Source organism: Oculina patagonica, chromosome 11 (genome assembly GCF_052425735.1).
Source record: "Oculina patagonica isolate OP01 chromosome 11, crgOcupat, whole genome shotgun sequence".
NCBI classification, from domain to species: Eukaryota; Metazoa; Cnidaria; class Anthozoa; order Scleractinia; family Oculinidae; genus Oculina; species Oculina patagonica.
In genome coordinates this window covers 8157769-8178798 of record NC_135768.1, presented here as the reverse complement: position 1 = coordinate 8178798, position 21030 = coordinate 8157769, and the positions used below count along the sequence as shown (strand labels likewise).

At 37.2% G+C, this 21030-nt stretch overlaps 1 protein-coding gene and 1 pseudogene across 1 annotated transcript in view; both read right to left on the bottom strand.

Annotated features, from left to right (window-relative positions):
- LOC144629610 (uncharacterized) overlaps positions 1-21030 on the bottom strand; it is a 214315-nt gene that overhangs the window by 37576 nt on the left and 155709 nt on the right. The gene's annotated exons all lie outside the window — the stretch shown is intronic.
- On the bottom strand, positions 1689-5876 carry LOC144631071 (uncharacterized; annotated as a pseudogene).

The window sequence follows — 21030 nt, the reverse complement described above, 5'->3', positions numbered from 1 at the left end:
ACTTTACGTAAAGATGGGTAAACCATGCATCCAGTTTCATCCGGCTTACAAACGCAAAAGACTTGAAAATTATGATTATACCTCGCAAAAAGCGTAAAATATATATTTTTGTACAAAAAAGGAAAATTTGACCAAATTTATGGCTGCACAAAATTTATTTATCGGCAAATTATTGTGTGATCGCTGGTGCGAAACGTTGTCTGACACTTCAACTTAATTATTGCTTCCATCCTCAAGCGACGAATATCGACAGCGTTTGATATCCATTTTCGAAAGGACATGTTCATAAGACGGTGTATGAATGCAATGCTTCTACTCACTATCAGTCAGAAAATTGACCATTGTGGGTTTTCGTCAAACAAATATTTGTGCAACTTGAGCCGCAAGAATCGCTGGAATATTCCCGCCGCAACTTGTTTCCTTTAAACTCATTGAGTTCAGATATGGCTAATGACTTTGAAACATGTTTTGTTTCTCTTCAACTAGCTAAATTGCGAAGTTCAGTAACGCCGAAGTTGGGAACTTTGTATCGAAATTGACAATTTGATTCGCTAACTCGCAACGTAATTGGCAACTCATTACAAACTGCCAATTTCCCAAAAATATAACCACAGGTAACCAAAGCGTACTATGAGAGTTTGTATGGATGTACTATAAAAGCTTGTATGGATTTGAAATAAAGTTGAGAAAAATATCTCTTTTTACCGGTGAAAAGTTATAATGAAACTTTAAACCTTACCTGGTGTCACGTTTTTGTATTTCTAGTGCTTTAGAAAGTCATACGCGCGATTTTCGTCTTAACCGTCTGTTGCGGTTAAGACGAAAATCGCGCGTATGACTTTCTAAAGCACTAGAAATACCAAAAAGTGACACCAGGTAAGGTTTAAAGTTTCATTATAACTTTTCACCGGTAAAAAGAGGTATTTTTCTCAACTTTTTTTCAAATCCATACAAGCTTTTATAGTACATCCATACAAACTCTCATAGTACGCTTTGGTTACCTGTGATATAACATATTTCCACGTAATTATCTTGAAAATGGCATACACAAAAAAGGTCATTCCGGGTTTTAGGATTCCTGGCTTTCTTATCCGGATTTCCGGCATTCCGGGTTTTAGGACAACCCCAAATCGGTGTTATCCGAATGTCCCCACGTGTTATGTTGCGGACAGCAACACGAAGCGTTTGGAGGCATTCTTCACTTTAAATTACGTTTTACAATCCGAAAATTAAATAATATCTGTCTATTCAGCTTCTATTAGTTTTAAACTCAAAAAAGATACTGAAATTGTAGCGAAAAATACTGATATCAAGGTGAGAACTTCACGCTGATGTCTCCATCCAATATGGCGGCCGATATGAGACAATATTCTTCTCGATTAGAGCCAGTTCCCCATATCCCATGGTAACGAAACTCGGTATATACAATGAAAATGATGCTGGGACCTAGTTTATCGCCAAAAATAGAACAAAATTTAATTTCAAAGCCATTTTTAAGCCAATTTTGACTTTTCAGCCAATCAAAGGCCAAGAATTTAATTCAATTAATGGATTAGCTGTTGACAGCTTTGGATTTCGGATGCCTACGTCTTGTGCGAATCATTACTTAAGAACAATTAATACCTAGTATCCATGTACATCAGCCAAACTTTTCATATAAGAAAAAACGACGCACAAATAGCCGCGAAGAAACTTACGACTGTTGAGCATGAGAGACCAGAAGTAAGTGCCAACTTCCGCCACCTATGATCGCATTGTAAACTTTTTATAACAAAATACATTCCGTCCTGGATTGGTTACGCCGTATCTTTTTCCTGATGACCAGTGCCCTCTCGTGACATTCTTTTTCATCATTGTATTGTCCGAGATCATGATAAAGAGTTGCCAAGTTGTTATAACTTGCTGCTACAACTGCATGTTCCTCGCCGTAAATCTTCTTCCTGATGGTCAGTGCCCTCTCGTGACATTCTTTTGCTTCATTGTACTGTCCCAGATTACGATAAACAAGTCCCAAGTTGTTATAACTTATTGCTACATCTGTATGCTCCTCGCCGTAAATCTTTTTCCTGATGGCCAGTGCCTTCTCGCAATATTCTTTTGCTGCATTGTACTGTTCGAGATCTTGATAAACAACTCCCAAGCTAATATAACTTGTCGCTACATCTGTATGTTCCTGGCGGTAAATCATTTCCCTGATGACCAGTCCCTTCTCGAAGTATTCTTTTGCTTCATTGTACTGTCCGAGATCATGATAAACAATTCCCAAGTTGGTATAACTTATTGCTACATCTGTATGTTCCTCGCCGTAAATCTTTTTCTCGATGGCCAGTGCCTTCTCGTGATATTCTTTTGCTTCAGTGTTCTGTCCGAGATCACCATAAACAAGTCCCAAGTTGTTATGACTTGCTGCTACAGTTGCATGTTCCTCGCCGTAAATCTTATTTTTAATGAACAGTCCCTTCTCGTGATATTCTTTTGCTTCATTATACTGTCCGAGATGACGATAAACATCTCCCAAGTTGTCATAATTTGCTGCTACAGCTGCATGTTTCTCGCCATAAATCTTTTTTCTGATGACCAGCGCCTTCTCGTGACATTCTTTTGCTTCATTGTACTGTCCGAGATCATGATAAACAAATCCCAAGTTGTAATAACTTTTTGCTACAGCTGCATGTTCCTCGCCGTAAATCTTTTTCCTAATGACCATTTCCTTCTCGTGATATTCTTTTGCTTCATTGTACTGTCCGAGTAGACGATAATGATCTCCCAAGTTGTCATAACTTGTTGCTACAGCTGCATGTTCCTCCCCATAAATCTTTTTCCTGATGACCAGCCCCTTCTCGTGATATTCTTTTGCTTGATTATACTGCCCGAGATCCTGATAAACTTTTCCCAAGTTGTTATAACTTGTTGCTACATCTGCATGTTCCTCTCCGTAAATCTTCTTCCTGATGACTAGTGCTTTCTCGTGGTATTCTTTTGCTTTATTGTACTGTCCAAGATTGACATAAACAAGCCCGAAGTTGTAATAACTTCCTGCTACATCTGCATGTTCCTCGCCGTAAATCTTTTTCCTGATGGCCAGTCCCTTCTCGAGGAATTCTTTTCCTTCATTGTACAGTCCGAGATGACGATAAACATCTCCCAAGTTGTTATAGCTCGTAGCTACATCTGCATGTTCCTGGCCGTAAATCTTTTTCCTGATGACAAGTCCCTTCTCGTGATATTCTTTTGCTCCATTGTACTGTCCGAGATTCACATAAACAAGTCCCAAATTGTTATAACTTGCTGCTACATCTGCATGTTTCTCGCCATTTATCGTTTTGTTGATGAAAAGTCCCTTGTCGTAGTTTTCTTTTGCTTCATTGTATTGTGCAAAATCACGATAAACATTTCCCAAGTTGTTATAACTTGCTGCTACAACTGCATGTTTCTCGCCGTAAATCTTTTTATTGATGAAAAGTCCCTTGTCGTAGTATTCTTTTGCTTTATTGTACTGTCCCAGATCATGATAAACAGCGCCCAAGTTGTTATAACTTGCTGCTACATCTGCATGTTCCTCTCCGTAAATCTTTTTCCTAATAACCAGTGCCTTCTCGTGGTATGACACTGGTAATTCATACTGACGTGACATCGATAGTGCGGTTCCGTACACAGCCAAGATTTTTGCTTTTAATATGTCACCCTCTCTTGTGTTACTCATGTACTGAAAAAAATCACAGGCTGCTGCGGAAAAGAGAGTAGCATTTGTAGAATTGCTGAGGTCACAGCACACAGAAGCAGTTAAGTAAAGCCACGAAACAACCTTGTCAGCAGAGATAAAGGATGTTAACTTCTTGACCAAAACATCTTTTGTCGCAAAATCTTCATACAGAATGTCATGCAATGCTTTGCAATGGGCCGCAATTCTACGTAACATTACGCAAATGAGGCCACTTTCATTTACGCGATTTCTCACCGACATAGTAAGGGAGTGAAAAATCTGAATTGCCACAGACATACACTCAGTTTGTTCTGTGAAATCAAAATCCAGCGTCAACATTTTCTTGAGTGCTTTATGAATAACGAGATGCACTTCTAAACAGTCGGGTATACCATCTTCACTGTATGAGCAACTTTTCAAGGAGGATTTTAAAATCTTTGCTCTGATTAACTCTTCTGTCTCTCCCAAAGTGCGAGTTTTGACAAAGTTAACAGCTGCCTCAACTGGGAGAGATTCGGAAGCACATAGTGAAAGAAAGAATAATGTCTGGCGAAGAACTTCATCGCTTTTCAAAGCACTATTTATTGCCATTGTTATTGCAGTAGTCATTGTATTCGAATTCGCCGGATTCCCTTCAGCAAGAGGTTTTTCTGTCGCTTCATGATCGCCACGACCAAATGTTTCCATGACGTTTGTCCAACGGTAGCTTGGAAAACCTTTATTCACAACAGTTTGTACATAAAATGCAGCAGCTGCTAAGGCAAGTGGTTGATACTCGAGAACCTTAGCAACAGTTTGAATTTGGTCGTCATTTGAAATTTGCGCAACTCGATTCAATAGCTCTACTGCGTCCTCCGGCTGCATTCCTGCACTTAGGGACTCATGGTAAGTATGAGGGGCATTTGTAGGAATTTCGAATCACACTGCTGTCTTGAGTTGTAATCAGCACCTGACCGTGACCCCATTCTTCACTGGCAGTCTGAGGCAGATAGTTGCGAACCAGAGACAGGTCGACAACGTTATCAGCAATTATTAACCACTCTGAGAACTGTTTGATCTTTGGCAAGATTAATTGTTGGAGTTGCTGGACTATTTCCTTGGGGCTGTTTACTTTCGAAGTCGTCAGGTTAGTTAAAGTGTATTCTGTAATTCCTAACTTTTTAGCTAGACTGATGTATGAGTCTGCTAGCGTTTCAAGGGTTTCTGCATTCAGGGTTGCAACAAATGTTAAGCCTTTGCTGTCGCTTGACCTTATCATAAATACCTCTTCTCCAATTTGTCGTGCAATTTGAGTTTTTCCACACCCGGGATTTCCAGATAAATAAATGGTACTGACTGCACCATTACTACTTACTTGAAGCCCTTGCATTTTTGTCATAATCCTTGTGACGTCATTTGAACGTCTGATGATTTCGTGACATGGTTTGAATTTGAGATGACAGAAAGACTCAATTTTGGAATTGATCATATGCGTAAGATCTCCTTTACTCTGTTTGGTGTCATGTGCGACTTTTAAATCAGATTGGGATTGTCTCAATTTTGAAAGAAGATTAGCAGCCTGAAACTTTAAGTTGTTAACTTCTGCCAAGGAAAAGCTCGTCTGGTTTTTAACCGCCTCGATATCATTGACTAGAAGACTCAAAGAGTTGAACGCAGGCAACACTTTTCCAACATAATTCTTAAACTCAGCGTCTGAAAGTTCGGCCTCGCTGATATGAGCAATGTCACTTCGGATCTGACGAAGAACATCGACTTCTTTCCTGATTGCTGCACTAAGGGTTGTGCCAATGCTATCTGAGAACAGGATTGCGTAGAACAAACAACTACAGTCCCACTCTGCCGTGTTTCCATTCTGTATTGTGGCGAGATATCTTGCGTTCCTCGAACGGCTTTTTCGAGATTCGTTGTTGTAAAAGTCTAAACCATTTTTTGGTGTGTCTTTCCATTCTCCAAGCGTTGTTTTGTAGCGGAAATCCCATTCTTGTCTGAATATTTTTCGTAGACCTTCGGGTACCAAGTTAAAGGCAATGTAACAAATTCGAAAATAGTTTAACTGTTCTGATGAGTACTCCATTGTGGGAAAGTCCTGCAGAGAAAATACATTGGGCCTTTAAAGGTAATTAGGAAAACGTGTGCAAGAGAATGTGTGTAAAAACCGTCACACACACAGAATAAAAAAGGCCTGATGACCGTGAAGGGCATAATGATATGCAAGTTTGAGTTGTTTTGGCTTTTGAAAGTGGCGTGTTATCCGTACAAAGGTTAAAGTGTTATGCCACACCCCGACCACTTTAAAAAGGCGTTGCTGTGACTTCCGTGGCAAGCTAAATTAAAGTCTTTATCCTCCTTGATTTGTTTTTCATTTAATTATAGAATTATAGGTGCAGTACAATTGTAAGTGTAAAAAGCCTCTACGCACGCATCTCCGAAACTGCGCGTCTTGCTTTCAATTTTAATGCACTTGCGTCATTAAAAAAAAAACACAATAACTAATGCACCTGTGGAACGCCGAATGGGGGGTGGAAGCCGGGCATAGGCGGTGTAATGGCAAATTATTTACTTAAAGTGGGTCGTTAAACCGTTTCAATAGACTTTCTAACACTGTGACATTTGCAATAATGTTAAGTGAGTCTTTCACTATCCACAGATTCCCCCCCCCCCCCCCACCCACCTACCTCCTCCGCTCCAGTTGCAGCTTAAGGTCAGTCCACCGATGAAGAACTGACACTAGATTTTCGCTCAAACTTTTTCCGACTGGTTGTTTATCTTAAGAGAACTTTATTTTTGAAATGAAAAAGAGGGGTCCCGGTATTCGTTTAGGAGCAGGGACACATTGAAAATGCTCCATATTTCCTTACAATATCAGCAAATATATTATCACGAGTACTTGCTAAGTTCGCATTTGCGTTTATTATTTATATTTCTACAACAGAAATTTGTTCATATTCATTTTATAGAAAGAAGGTGATTGCTAGACTCAGAAAAGTAGAAAAAAGTGATAGGTTCCGGTACTCGTTTACGAGAAAACAACGATTTATCTCTCTTGCGATCCAAGCCGTATAGAAAAAAAAAACCCGCCATATTCTGAATGTGCGCGCGGTAATCACGTGTAAAATTATGCGCAGTACGGGATGCGCAATGCAATACTTAAAAATGAACTTAACCAAACTTTGATTTGGTATTAGCGGAAGGAACACTGAGTGGAAAAGAGCAAAAAGAAAAACATGGGGCGAGGAAGCGGAACATTTTCTTCGTCGCGTCTCTCCGACTAACCCTCGTCTTTTCTTTCACTCGCTGTTCTTCGCTTTACTCCCAACTAAGGGAGTAGACAAGATACCCGCATGAATCTCCATTTAGTCTAAGGCCCCGTCCACATCAATACGGACTAATTGGAAAACGGAAAAATTTGAAAACGCGGTAAAAACATTTTCCGTCCACATTAAGTTCGGATTAATTTGAAAACGGATCTATTTTGGTCAAAAAAGGATAAAATGTGTTTACAAACACCCACTTTGAAGAGTATTTTCGAAACGTTTTGTTTTTAAAATGTTTTCCGTCAAAAAACGCAAAGCCAGCGTTTTCAAAACAATCCACCTTGTAGAGCGTTTTCGAAAAGAATGTTTTCGGTGGACAATTTATCCGGATTAGTGTGGACGGTTGGTCAAACTGGATGAAAACACTGATTTTCAAATTTAGTTGGTTTAGTGTGGACGGAACCTAATTAGCATTTTGAAGTTTGTGTAGTCATAATTAAAATTTTAAATAAATCAACGGTTCTACAACTAAAGAGTTCAAGATTCCTTGATATCCTCAATTAACGATTGATTAGGTAAATCTTATACGCACCTTAAAAAACCGTTAAATTCAGGACACTCCATGATCTACGTAAAGTCCATCTCTGCGGCGCAAAGCTCTGTAACCATAACAACGAAAATGAAAGTTTTTATATGCCAGTGTAGTGAATTATAAACAGGACCAATGGTTTGGGCAACTTGCCATTTAGAATTTACTTAGTAATAATATGCAAATTTGTGTACGAGATTCGTGGTTCAGCTAATTGAAGGAAACAAAGATTGTGTTCAAAGTCCTCTGATGCGTGGATTATTTTTCTATCATATTTTGTCTCAAAATCGATATTTCTGCCAAATAGGAGCACTAACAAACATGATAAGAAAAAAAGGAGGGAAAATAAAAATGCGAAATTTTTCCAGTGTAGATACCTTAATATATTTTATATTTTTTTTCTCAGCGCGCAAGCGGGCAAGATGAACCAAATCCTGCAATCTGATTGGTTCCGGGAGCGGGCGGAATTTTCCGATCTTGACCGCGGTCAACGGAACGGGATGCAGTTCCGCGCGAAATCAGTTTGCAGCGAGACCGTCGAACAAACACATGAAAGTTTTTCTCTCCAAAATCGAAATAACTGTTCATCAACCGTTGTAAATTTGAAAGGACTAAAAAGCAGTGGAATTAAAGGCCTCAAAGTTCTTCAAAAGGCGAGTATTTATTTCTTTCCCAACAAAATCGAGTTGTAGTTTACCGTTCGTAGTTTGCCGTCGCGTTGTTTGTGCATTTTGCAATGATTTTTACGTCATTACGGTAAACTTCACCGCGATTTTAGACTCTATCTTTGAGTTAAACTGCCTTGTTTATCTGCCAAGTTTTGCTAAAACAGAACACTATTTGTCATCATTCAAGGAAATGAGATTCTTTGATTAAAAGCGGACAATTTAATTATCACAACATTGTGCCAGTTGTGCCGTACGTAGACAGAATAGACACTACGCATTTCATTTAGTTTGGCCACTGTTTATCAGAATAAAATTCTGCGGGGGAAAGTGCAAGGATTATTAATTTGTTAAATGCAAGTGTTTATAGCTTGAAATACCGCTTTCCAGTCAAATAGTATTTTTGAGTCAGAGAAATAGGCTTAACACCCTGCTAGCAAAGATTATTTCAAGACTTTTCAAAACATTTATCGAGAATTGTTCGGGAAGCCGACTGAAATCGATTTAAATGTGTTAAGTTTTGCGGCATATTTGTGCTATATTTATGGCTTCATTTGCTTTTTTTGATTCTCTGCAGTGTTAATTACCTTTTTTGAGTACGGTTCCTTTTAAGTGAAGCTATTTTATAGCGGAGCTCCCAAGGCGCCAAAGGCGCCTTGTGCGGAGCCCCATAGGCAGGCAAATGGTATCCTATCGAACCGAGAAATTTTGGTTGTCGCGTACGTACGTCCGTCCGATAGTACGTACGCACGGATTAGGCCTGGGAACGAGCTAGGCTCCGGTGGCAACCCGCGTCTTTTTTTGGCGGGAAAAATCATTATAGACATGATTGGACGTCTTTGTTATGGCCAATTGACAGCTGTCAAAACAAGGTTTCCGCTGACCAGTATCACATGACCATATCGCGGGCTCAGATGTAGAACACATCGAGGTTGAATGTTTTTTTAAAGTTGACCGCTGATGAAGTGACATTTCACCATTGAATCGCGGGCGCAAGTACTTTTCCGTGTGGAATTACATGAAGCGGGAATTGAGATTGGGGAGGTCTGCTGGTTGCTGTCGGCTCGGCTAAATAAAATTGAACTTATGGGAACTTATTATGGCGCGCCGTTTGTTTCAAATTTATCTCTATTTTTGATTGTTTAGATTGTTATATTTCTCGATGACATTATACACGTCATTCTAAATTTTTAATTTCATAGTCCGCAGAAAGCGTTTGTTGTCGTTGTTTCATTGTAACGTAATCAACATGCGATGAACTCTTTTCTATTTTGATGTCATGTTTCTACTGTGATGAACTCTTTTCTATTTTGATGTCACGTTTCTACCGTGATCAATTCTTTTCTATTTTGATATCATGTTTCTACTGTGATGAACTCTTTTCTATTTTGATGTCATGTTTCTACCGTGATCAATTCTTTTCTATTTTGATATCATGCTTCTACTGTGATGAACTCTTTTCTATTTTGATGTCATGTTTCTACCGTGATGAACTCTTTTCTATTTTGATATAATGTTTCTACTGTGATGAACTCTTTTCTATTTTGATGTCATGTTTCTACCGTGATCAATTCTTTTCTATTTTGATATCATGTTTCTACCGTGATGAAGTATTTTCTATTTTGATATCATGTTTCTACTGTGATGAACTCTTTTCTATTTTGATGTCACGTTTCTACCGTGATCAATTTTTTTCTATTTTGATATCATGTTTCTACTGTGATGAACTCTTTCCTATTTTAATGTCATGTTTCTACCGTGATCAATTCTTTTCTATTTTGATATCATGTTTCTACTGTGATGAACTCTTTTCTATTTTGATGTCATGTTTCTACCGTGATGAACTATTTTCTATTTTGATATAATGTTTCTACCGTGATGAACTATTTTCTATTTTGATATCATGTTTCTACTGTGATGAACTCTTTCCTATTTTAATGTCATGTTTCTACCGTGATCAATTCTTTTCTATTTTGATATCATGTTTCTACTGTGATGAACTCTTTTCTATTTTGATGTCATGTTTCTACCGTGATGTTTAGGCATGATGGCAATAGCGTGACGACAGGGTAAAAATCACAACAGGCTATCAGGAACTTACCATCACGAACAAACTGACCAGTCACATATATGTTGGTAACATGATAATATGAGGGACAACTGTACACTATGTACATGTCTACATGATACGTAATATTTACAAAAGTAATGTCAAGGATAAACTGAGTTTATTAAATTAAAACAAAGGTAGTAAATTAACATAAAAATAGAGACCACTTGATTATGAACGGAAGCAGCATCATGGCCTTAGCAAGATATGAAAATGGAGAACAGTCGATCACGAAAGAAACCAGATATCAAAATAGCACCAAAAAAGAGACAAAAACGATCAAGAACGGTGACAAAAATGAAAAGAGTTGACTACAAAAAGCAAATATCAAGGCGAAGCAGTGTCGATCACGGTGGATATAGGTATCAGAATAAAGAAGAGTCAATCATGACAGAAAAAATGTCAAGGCGTAACAGGGTTGATCACGGTAGAAAAATAATACCAAAATAGAGTAGACGAGTAAATCACGAACGGAAAATATGAAAGCGTGATGACTGAGTTGATCACGGTAAAGTAAAAGCTATCGAAATTGAGAAGAGTCAATCACGACAGAAAAATATCAAGGCGTAACAGGGTTGATCACGGTAGAAAAATAATACCAAAATAGAGTAGACGAGTAAATCACGAACGGAAAATATGAAAGCGTGATGACTGAGTTGATCACGGTAAAGTAAAAGCTATCGAAATTGAGAAGAGTCAATCACGACAGAAAAATATCAAGGCGTAACAGGGTTGATCACGGTAGAAAAATAATACCAAAAAAGAGTAGACGAGTTAATCACGAACGGAAAATATGAACGCGTGATGACTGAGTTGATCACGGTAAAGTAAAAGCTATCGAAATTGAGAAGAGTCAATCACGACAGAAAATATCAAGGCGTAACAGGGTTGATCACGGTAGAAAAATAATACCAAAATAGAGTAGACGAGTAAATCACGAACGGAAATATGCAAGCGTGATGACTGAGTTGATCACGGTAAAGTATCAAAATAGAAAAGAGTTCATCACAGAAGAAACATGACATCAAAATAGAAAAGAGTTCATCACAGTAGAAACATGATATCAAAATAGAAAAGAGTTCATCACAGTAGAAACATGACATCAAAATAGAAAAGAATTGATTACGGTAGAAACATGACATCAAAATAGAAAAGAGTTCATCACAGTAGAAACATGATATCAAAATAGAAAAGAGTTCATCGCAGTAGAAACATGACATCAAAATAGAAAAGAATTGATTACGGTAGAAACATGACATCAAAATAGAAAAGAGTTCATCACAGTAGAAACATGATATCAAAATAGAAAAGAGTTGATCACGGTAGAAACATGATATCACAATAGAAAAGAGTTCATCACGGTAGAAACATGACATCAAATAGAAAATAGTTCATCACGGTAGAAACATGACATCAAAATAGAAAAGAGTTCATCGCAGTAGAAACATGATATAAAAATAGAAAAGAGTTGATCACGGTAGAAACATGATATCAAAATAGAAAAGAGTTCATCACGGTAGAAACATGACATCAAAATAGAAAAGAGTTGATCACGGTAGAAACATGATATCAACATAGAAAAGAGTTCATCACGGTAGAAACATGACATCAAATAGAAAATACTTCATCACGGTAGAAACATGACATCAAAATAGAAAAGAGTTCATCGCAGTAGAAACATGATATCAAAATAGAAAAGAGTTGATCACGGTAGAAACATGACATCAAATAGAAAAGAGTTCATCACGGTAGAAACATGACATCAAATAGAAAAGAGTTCATCACAGTAGAAACATGACATCAAAAAAGAAAAGAGTTCATCGCAGTAGAAACATGACATCAAAATAGAAAAGAGTTAAACACAGTAGAGACATCAAACAGAAAAGAATTCATCATAGTAGTAACATCATCATGACGTATCAAAATAGAAGAAAGTCGATCGGGGTAGTAAAATAACATCAAAATTAAAAGAGTTTATCACGGCAGTAACACGATATTAACATAGAAAAGAGTTGATCACGGTAAAAAACATGATATCAAAATAGAAAAGAATTGATCACAGTAGAAACATGATATCAGAATAGAAAAGAGTTCATCACAGTAGAAACATGACATCAAAATAGAAAAGAGTTCATCACAGTAGAAACATGACATCAAAATAGAAAAGGGTTCATCACAGTAGAAACTTGATATCAAAATAGAAAAGAGTTCATCACAGTAGAAACAAGATATCACAATAGAAAAGAGTTCATCACGGTAGAAACATGACATCAAAATAGAAAAGAATTCATCACGGTAGAAACATGACATAGAAAAGAGTAGAACACGGTAGAAACACTACATCAAAATAGAAGATATCAAAATAGAAAAGAGTTCATCACGGTAGAAACATGATATCAAAATAGATAAATGTTTATCACTTTACAATGTAACAACAACAAATTTAAATTGACGTGTATAATGTCATCGAGAAATATAATAATCTAAACAGTCAACAATATAGATAAATTTGAAACAAACGGCGCGCCATAACTTATGGCCATTCTGGTTTATACAGATACATGTACCTAAACTTTCGTGAAACGGCAAGGTTAACAGCAGAGTTTTGAATATGGTTCAGAGTTAAAAGTCAGGAAACAGACTCACAACATGCCGATTTACCAAGCGTACGAATGAGTTCACCGAGAGGACTCCGCGATTGAATAGCACACGACAGTTGCCCAGTTTATTACAGATAAATTATTTCTGGATGTATTCCTCGTTTATCCCGGGATAGCAGCCAAAGAAAAACAGATTGTAACCGATCGCAATCGACGTAAATCTCCCAAGCTACTTGTTGAGTTTAAAGCAAAGACGGTCAAAGACAAAATCCCGTTACGAAAACAAGGTAAGCTAAGCTTATTATTGTTGTTCCTTTTTTAACAGATTAGAAAAGTTTCTGTTATTTGGATTAACAAGCATTCCATCTAATAGCACTCGTTCGTGTAACCGGTATGTCAGAACAAGGGCATACAACCTTATTGAAATTCGTTTTGTCTTAAACACGAGTTGTATTCAAAGCAGACAGCTTCTACTGCGATAAATTTGTTTATCCTGTAGTTAAATCACCGAAGTAGGAGGAACACAGCACTTTAAAACGTTGGAAAGAGCAAATTTCCAGTTACACTACAAGATCAAAATTTACATGTGTATCTGCAAATTTGTAAGAATGATTGTGTTCGAGTCAGACTCAATAGGGGACATTGTTAGCTGTCAGCCTTAGCGAAATATAGTTTTTGCAATGTCCTATGCTATTTTTTACTGAGAACTTTGCTTAGTTTTCCTTATTTGAGTGAGTGAAAATGTTTTGTGAAAGTTTTGTATTTATAATCTGATAACAGCTGTTCTGGGAATAAATTGATAATTTTATTCATATTTTTCCAGGCGTAGACAATCGATAAACCGATAATCGATAACAATCCATAGCAATCGATATCAATCTTCGTATTGTTTTACTTAATACTAACGCCATCTTATATCTCAAACTAAGGTAATTCCCTAGAAATAGAACTGCTCATAGATTTCCAACTAAACTTTGCCAGTTGGTTGTTTACCTTAAGGGAAGTTAAATTTTGAAGTACCGGTGAAAAAGGGGGGTCACCGTATTCATTTAGGAGCAGGAAGACCTTGTATTTACCATATAATTCCTTATATTTCCTTTGCGAGTACTGCTGAAAGTGCACCTTTTCGGTGATAATGTATTATTTTGCCATAGAAATTGATCTGTATTCATTTTATAGAAATAATTTGATGGGCATGTTTAAAACACTAAATGGCGAAATGGCAAAATGGCAAAATGATAAGATAAATACAGTGGAACCCCGATACAACGATCTTCGATATAACGATATTCCCGATATAACGATGATTAGTATATACACACCCAGTGATCTTGGTGTTTCAAGCAATCTGATTGGTTCGCTATCTCGGGCTAATGAGCATTATTCACTCCCTACGGAGTGAATAATGCTTGATCCAAACTGAAACAAAATGGCCGGCGTAAACTCGCGTTTCGCCGGCGTTTCTGAATCGCAAATACTAAGAATACAAGAAGATGCTGAACCAGAAAAGACAAAAAAAGGCTAAGAAATTTGGCCTGATGGTTTTCAAAGTAAGAGAAGACTACATATTTCGCAATTTGCAGCACAACGTCCACACAACTCGAGTACTAAAACGATAAACAATTGCTTACCGTCAAGTCGTTCTTCGCCCGGCAACGGCAGAAATGAATACCGCAGATTTATCGGCAGCAACATCAAGTGTTATTCAACCAAGATCCTCCACGAATATTCAGGAAAACGTCTTTGTGCAAGAAAACATCCAGTTTTCACCACAGTCTGCACACATTCAGTATAATCTAAACTTTCAGGTGGATCCTTCGCCAACTGCTCTTTCAATTTTCAATTCAAGTGAACTTCAAAAGCTTTGATTCAACGGTCAAAATGTTTTGCAAGCAGGTTTTTGATTCAGATTGCAGGTTTGAGTGGTGTTAAAGGACCATTTTGCTAGATTGTGACGAGGATTTTATCGAAGATTAACTAGATTTGCCATGTTTGAAGATTCTGTAAACTGTTTCGCGCATGTCGGTTAGTGCCGCTTATATGTACGTTTTCCACGCATGAATTGAGAGGTCAATTAAATCGACTTTAAATGGTTTCCTTCTGAAAACTTTGAGATCGCTTGTTGTTGAGATCACTTCGTGTGTATATACTAAAACAATTATTCTTTGAAATCTCGGTGAATAGCGGCAGAATATTCACCTCGCCGCTCCGCGGCTCGGTGAATATTCTACCACTATTCACCTCGATTTCAAAGAATAATTGTTAAATATTCTATGTCCCGACAAAAGTTACAGTAAAATGTATGGGACAGAACCCCGATATAACGATCTTCGATATAACGATATTCCCGATATAACGATGAGAATTTAGCGAACCGAACGTAAAATCTTCCCCGATATAACGATATTAACAGAACACAGTCAAAATTTAAGCAAAACCCTGAATTTAATACAATAACTTTACTGTTATCGAGTAATCTCTAACGTTTTTGACAACAGCTTTGTATGATGATATACAATTTTGATACTGTGTTTTAAGCCTCATTATCCAGTAAAGAAGTACATCGAAGTACATGTTAGCTTGACCCCGATATAACGATATTTTCGGTTATTTTACGGCCATATCGTTATATCGGGAGTTTCGATATAACGATACCCCGATATAACGATATAGTTTTACTGCTCCCTTGGCATATCGTTATATCGGGGTTCCACTGTACACGTAAATAATATAGTTTGGTTTCCCTTTGAACTTCAAGGCAGTTCTGTTTACATGTCTAGACTGAATTATTTCAAGGGAACATTTCAATGTTCTGGCCCAGGAATATAATGAATACTTGTCACTTATCACAACGCCAAATTGAACGTATTGCTAAAAGGTCGCAGCAAACCAGGATATTTTTTTTTCATTTAGTACTTGCCAAGTTGCCTATCAGTATCTGCACTGTACTACAGAGCTTACATTGTATCGATCGCGAAGGACTGATATTATTAGACATCGAACGTTACTCCATTTCTGTACAAAGAACGTTTGCCACTGATATCGTGTATAAACTTTATCGCGAAGTAGGTTCGGTTTTGCAAAGCATTACTTCATAGCCGAGACTCGGTGGCAAGTACAAGATAAACAAATCATTTTCTTCCGATGTCTAAACGAAACGCCGACATCTCGATCAAGAATGTCCTAGGCATATCAAACTGCGCCCTGTTAACAGGGAGAGACTGGAATCCAAATTACCCATAGGTTCGTGACGAGTCTACGTGACTTTTATTTTTCGGGACTTATCTACAAGGAAAAATTCGGCAACATATGAAAATTCCAGTAGAACGGTAATATCGTATAACTTAGGCTTTTATCTTCAGTATCATTTTGTCATTTCGCCATTTCGTGTTGAACGCCCGAATTTGATCACTACTTTTGAACTAAGAGAAAAGAATGATAGGTCACCGAACTCGTTTACGAGAAAATGATGATTTCTCTCTCGCATGAGCCAAGTTGCAGAGAAAAAAGCCGCCATTTCGTTTATGTGCGCGTGCTAATTACGCGTAAAATTCTGCGCAGTAAGGATGTGCAATGCAATACTTGGGAATCACCTTAAAATGAATAATATAATATACATTTACACCTCAAGGGGCTCCTTGGGATTAGTGATTGTTATTGATTACTGTCGATTGCTATCGATTTTTATCGATTTTCTCAATCAATAACAATGATAATAACTTTTTCTGTGAGTTCTATTGTTGTCAATTACCGATTATCAATTTGTGATTGATATCAATAGATATCGATTGTATTGACAGATTTGAGATATTGATTTCTATCGATTGACTACGCCTGGATTCTTATAAATTACAATAAAGAAAAAAGCACAGATTCTAATTTGTTGTGTAAGATCATTAACTTTTTTTATGTTATAACAACCAAATTTATCAGTTATAATATATTTAATTGCTTGACAGGGAAATCTACTTGCCCCGGACAACCAGAGGGGAATTGTGGCTATTAGCAAATTTGCTATCTTGACGGTTGTGACTAGTACAATTTTTCTAATACTTTCAAAGTTTTCCAGCCTAAAGCAGTGACTAATCAGATATTTTTGCCTGAATTACTACAAGAGTAGCAGGTTAGTTGTCAATTCTGAAATAAAAAAAGTTTAAAATGTGCCTGTCTGCAATGAGGAAAATATCATTTAAAGCAAATTTAAAATACATGTACATTCAAATGTACATCAAGGTTTACGAGGTTAATTGAGTGACTGGTATTTATGGAGGTTGTAAGAGGCAGTTTGAGTTCATCATTATTTTCATATAAGCAAATCTGTTGCATTTTTTAAATCTTGCTATATTAGGATTTGCATACCTTTTATGAGTTTTTGATATGTGTACATTTTGTTTTTAGTGAGAGAAAACAGGAATTCAAGGGGTGCAGTTACATTGTAATGTCTGTGATGATGAAGGTAAGCATTACATTAGTGTCAGTTTATACCTTTACTTCTCTAAATGCTCTGTGACAGAGTTTAATTTATGTGAATCTACATTTATTTTAGTGCATGAAACTTGATCTTTAAGTGTAAAATTTAGGGGTTCGAAAAATGATAGTGTTTTGACTGCTTGGTAAGTTTATGTTTCCTTAATTAAAATCGTGCTTCCTATTGAGGAATTTAATATACACAATTTAAATGTAGCAGCACATGTAAATATACATACAAAATGTAATGTTTTCATTGTTCAAAAAAAGAGGGGGTGGGGGAGGGGTAAGAGGGCAAAAAAACCCAACAAGATCTGCTACCTGACCCGATTACTGGAATACTTGTAATTATTTTGTGGGAGAAGTGCAAATTGACCTGTTCAAATTCCGCTTGTTAACAGCTAACCTTAATATATATCTACATTTAAGCTTAAGCCCTAACTTAACATAAATTGTCTTGTTGTGGTACTAGGCGAATAAAGAAATAGAATTTTAACTCAGCTGAAATTTCACGTGACAACAAAAAGTTGATAAACTTTTAGAGCTGCTAAGGCCAGAAAAGCCAGTTGGGCTTGTTGATGAGCCAGCATAGTGTTTTCTTAGCTACATCGCTAAGAAAGGGGGGAATATGTAAGCTTTCGTGGAATTAATCACAGTGCTTTCAACAGCACCTGTCAGAAAGCAATATAACAGTCTTAAAAAACACCCACCAAAGCTCATTCGTGTGCCAGGTCTTATTGATAGCACTATTCATGCCTTCAGTAGGTCAAAGGATTTTTTTGGTTCTGAATATATCCCCCAACACAGTCCCTGGCCCAGGCAAAAATTGGAAAAATATATCTCTTTTTTATGCATCTGCAGAGTGTTCTGAACAATTTAAGCTAATTTAAAATTATAAACAATCATTTGATGCCAATGATCATCAACAAATCTTATGCCTTTTTTTTCAGGGTTAACACGAGTAGCAGAATTTCCACAGAGTTGCAGACACAAAAAGAGATAAATGAACAATCAGATTATTATGTTATATTCTTCATTGCATGTACATGTACAAATGTACTGTGTGTAGAATACAATTTATTTATAGGGACAGGTGTAATTTTAAAGTTAATGAAATAAAGCCAGATAAGTTACAATCATGTACATAAAAAATCATCCTGCTTCCTAAACATTTAATTCCCAGTGCCCACACTGCAAAGAACAGTAATTATGATAATGAAATACACATTTCATCAATCTCTTAATGCATGGTAAAATGGCATGGTAAAATTTTTGCCAAGCAATCTATACCTGAGTTTAGAACTAACAAACAGCATTTATGCCTCTCCAGAATTTTTGCTAAGTTTACATGTAATTAAGCAAAGGGCAAAGGGACTCATATAAAGGAAAAAGGTGTTATCGTTTTGGGGACCCTATTTGGCAAATGACAGAATGTCAATATTTTGCTTGTCACTACCTTTTACTCCAGTTTGGTGTTAGGCAATAATTAGACCGTCATTGTCACCATTCCATCGTATAGGGCCCCCATTTGGGGGAGGGGGGAAGCTACATGCAAAACTTTCCAGTTGTATGCTATGTACAGCTGTAACATACCAGTTATGATGGGGGTATGGATATGTTCTAGAGCAACCCTTTCGTTGTTCTTGTTTAACTTTGAGAGTTGCGAGTGTATCTTTAGAACCAAGGTTATGCATAAACTACTAATGATATTTTTGATTGATCGATTTTTTAACTCTTATTTGGTGCTGTTGTTCATGGTGAAAAGGGATACATATCATATATAAAGAAAATAACATGAATAAAAAACAGTCTAAAAAATTATTAAGGGGAAATAACTAGGGAGCTCCGCTTTTAGGCTTGCCTAAATCTATATATTAAGGAATTAAATAGCAAACAGCATGCATCACTCTTGCTCGTCGATCGAGTCGGACTCAAATCAAATCAAATCCGCGAGTTTACAAACAAAGATTTTGCGACACATTTTTTCCTTGGTTTCTTTTCCAAACAAATTAAAGTAGAAAAAAATAAAAACGTTATTTGCCGGCCTAGGTCGGTCCGTATTGGGAAAAACTGTACCCGAGGTCTTGAGTACGGCCCGAGGCCGCAGGCCGAGGGCCGTGCTCAAGACCGAGGGTACAGTTTTTCCCAATACGGACCTCCCGGCCGGCAAATAACATACATTTATTTTTTTCTCAAACATCTCAGCGGTCCGGTCCGGAATCCTGAAACCTTTAATCTGATTGGCTAATTGCGCGCACTCCAGCGCCCCGGTTTTTCTCATCCGGACCCCGCATACGGACCGCTCACGGCGCGAAATCATTTTGCACCTTTGAGTCTAACGAACACATGAAAGTTTTGCTCTCCAAAGACAAAAATAGCCTCACCATCCATTGTTAATGCTAAAGGACAAAAAAGCAGTGGAAGTAAAGGCCTCAAAGTTCTTCAAAAGGCGAGGTATTTATTTATTTCTCAACAAAATCAAGTTGTAGTTTACCGTTCGCAGTTTGCCGTTTGTTCATCTCGCAATGATTTTCACGCCATTGCGGTAAAATTCATTCGGTTTTTTAGACTCTATTTATGTGCTAAACTGCATTGTCACGCCACAAAATGTAATAACTGACACAAAATGTAATAGTAACGCAAAATGTAATAACTTTCGACGCAAAACGTAATAACGTCGGTAACGCAAAATGTAACAACTTTTGACGCAAAATGTAATACATAAAAGTAACGCAAAATGTAATAGCGCAAAATAGGGAAAAACTGTACCCTCGGTCTTGAGATCAGATTAATGGTTTCAGGATTCCGGACCGGACCGCTGAGATGTTTGAGAAAAAAATAAATGTATGTTATTTGCCAGCCGGGAGGTCCGTATTGGGAAAAACTGTACCCTCGGTCTTGAGCACGGCCCTCGGCCTGCGGCCTCGGGCCGTACTCAAGACCTCGGGTACAGTTTTACAGGTTGGTATATGTTTGTTCGAAACATTCATTTATTTATTTTTTAATTATTATTTTTTATTTATTAAGATCATAATAGGCACCCATCAGAGACTTGCTCTAGGCAAGAGTTTAAATATCAAGGCACAATTGATAGCAAAATCTTCCCACTTAAAATGATCGAATTCCCATGCACATCTTTAAATTAAGCTGTACGCTAAGATCCTAAAGAACCTGATTTTATACATAAATGATAACTCGGAAAATAATTGGAAGTAAGGGATGTCTTGTGCAAGAATATAAAAGCATATGCCATTTTATTACTACCATTTTCGAGCGACCGTGAAAGGCAAACTTTTTTCTGCGTTTTCTCACGTGTAAAACATTCAAGTTTGTCTAGACAAACTGTCGCGTTTTACAAGTAAACCATTTAACGTTGTTTAACGTAAAAAATACTCTCAAAATAAATAAAAAAAATAAATAAACAATCGCTGATCGCTGTCACAACAATTGCCAGGAATGTAAAGCCGCCCTTTTCTGTCAACATTCATTGAAGAAATATAAAAAGTCGACGCAAAAAGTTTTCAAAACCATTGTTTCATGTGCAGAAACACACCAGCGGAGCTGTCAAACTTGACATGTTGACGCTCCAAACGTTAATTGGTTCAGTTGAAAAACGCGACGGTTTGTCTAGTCAAACTTGAA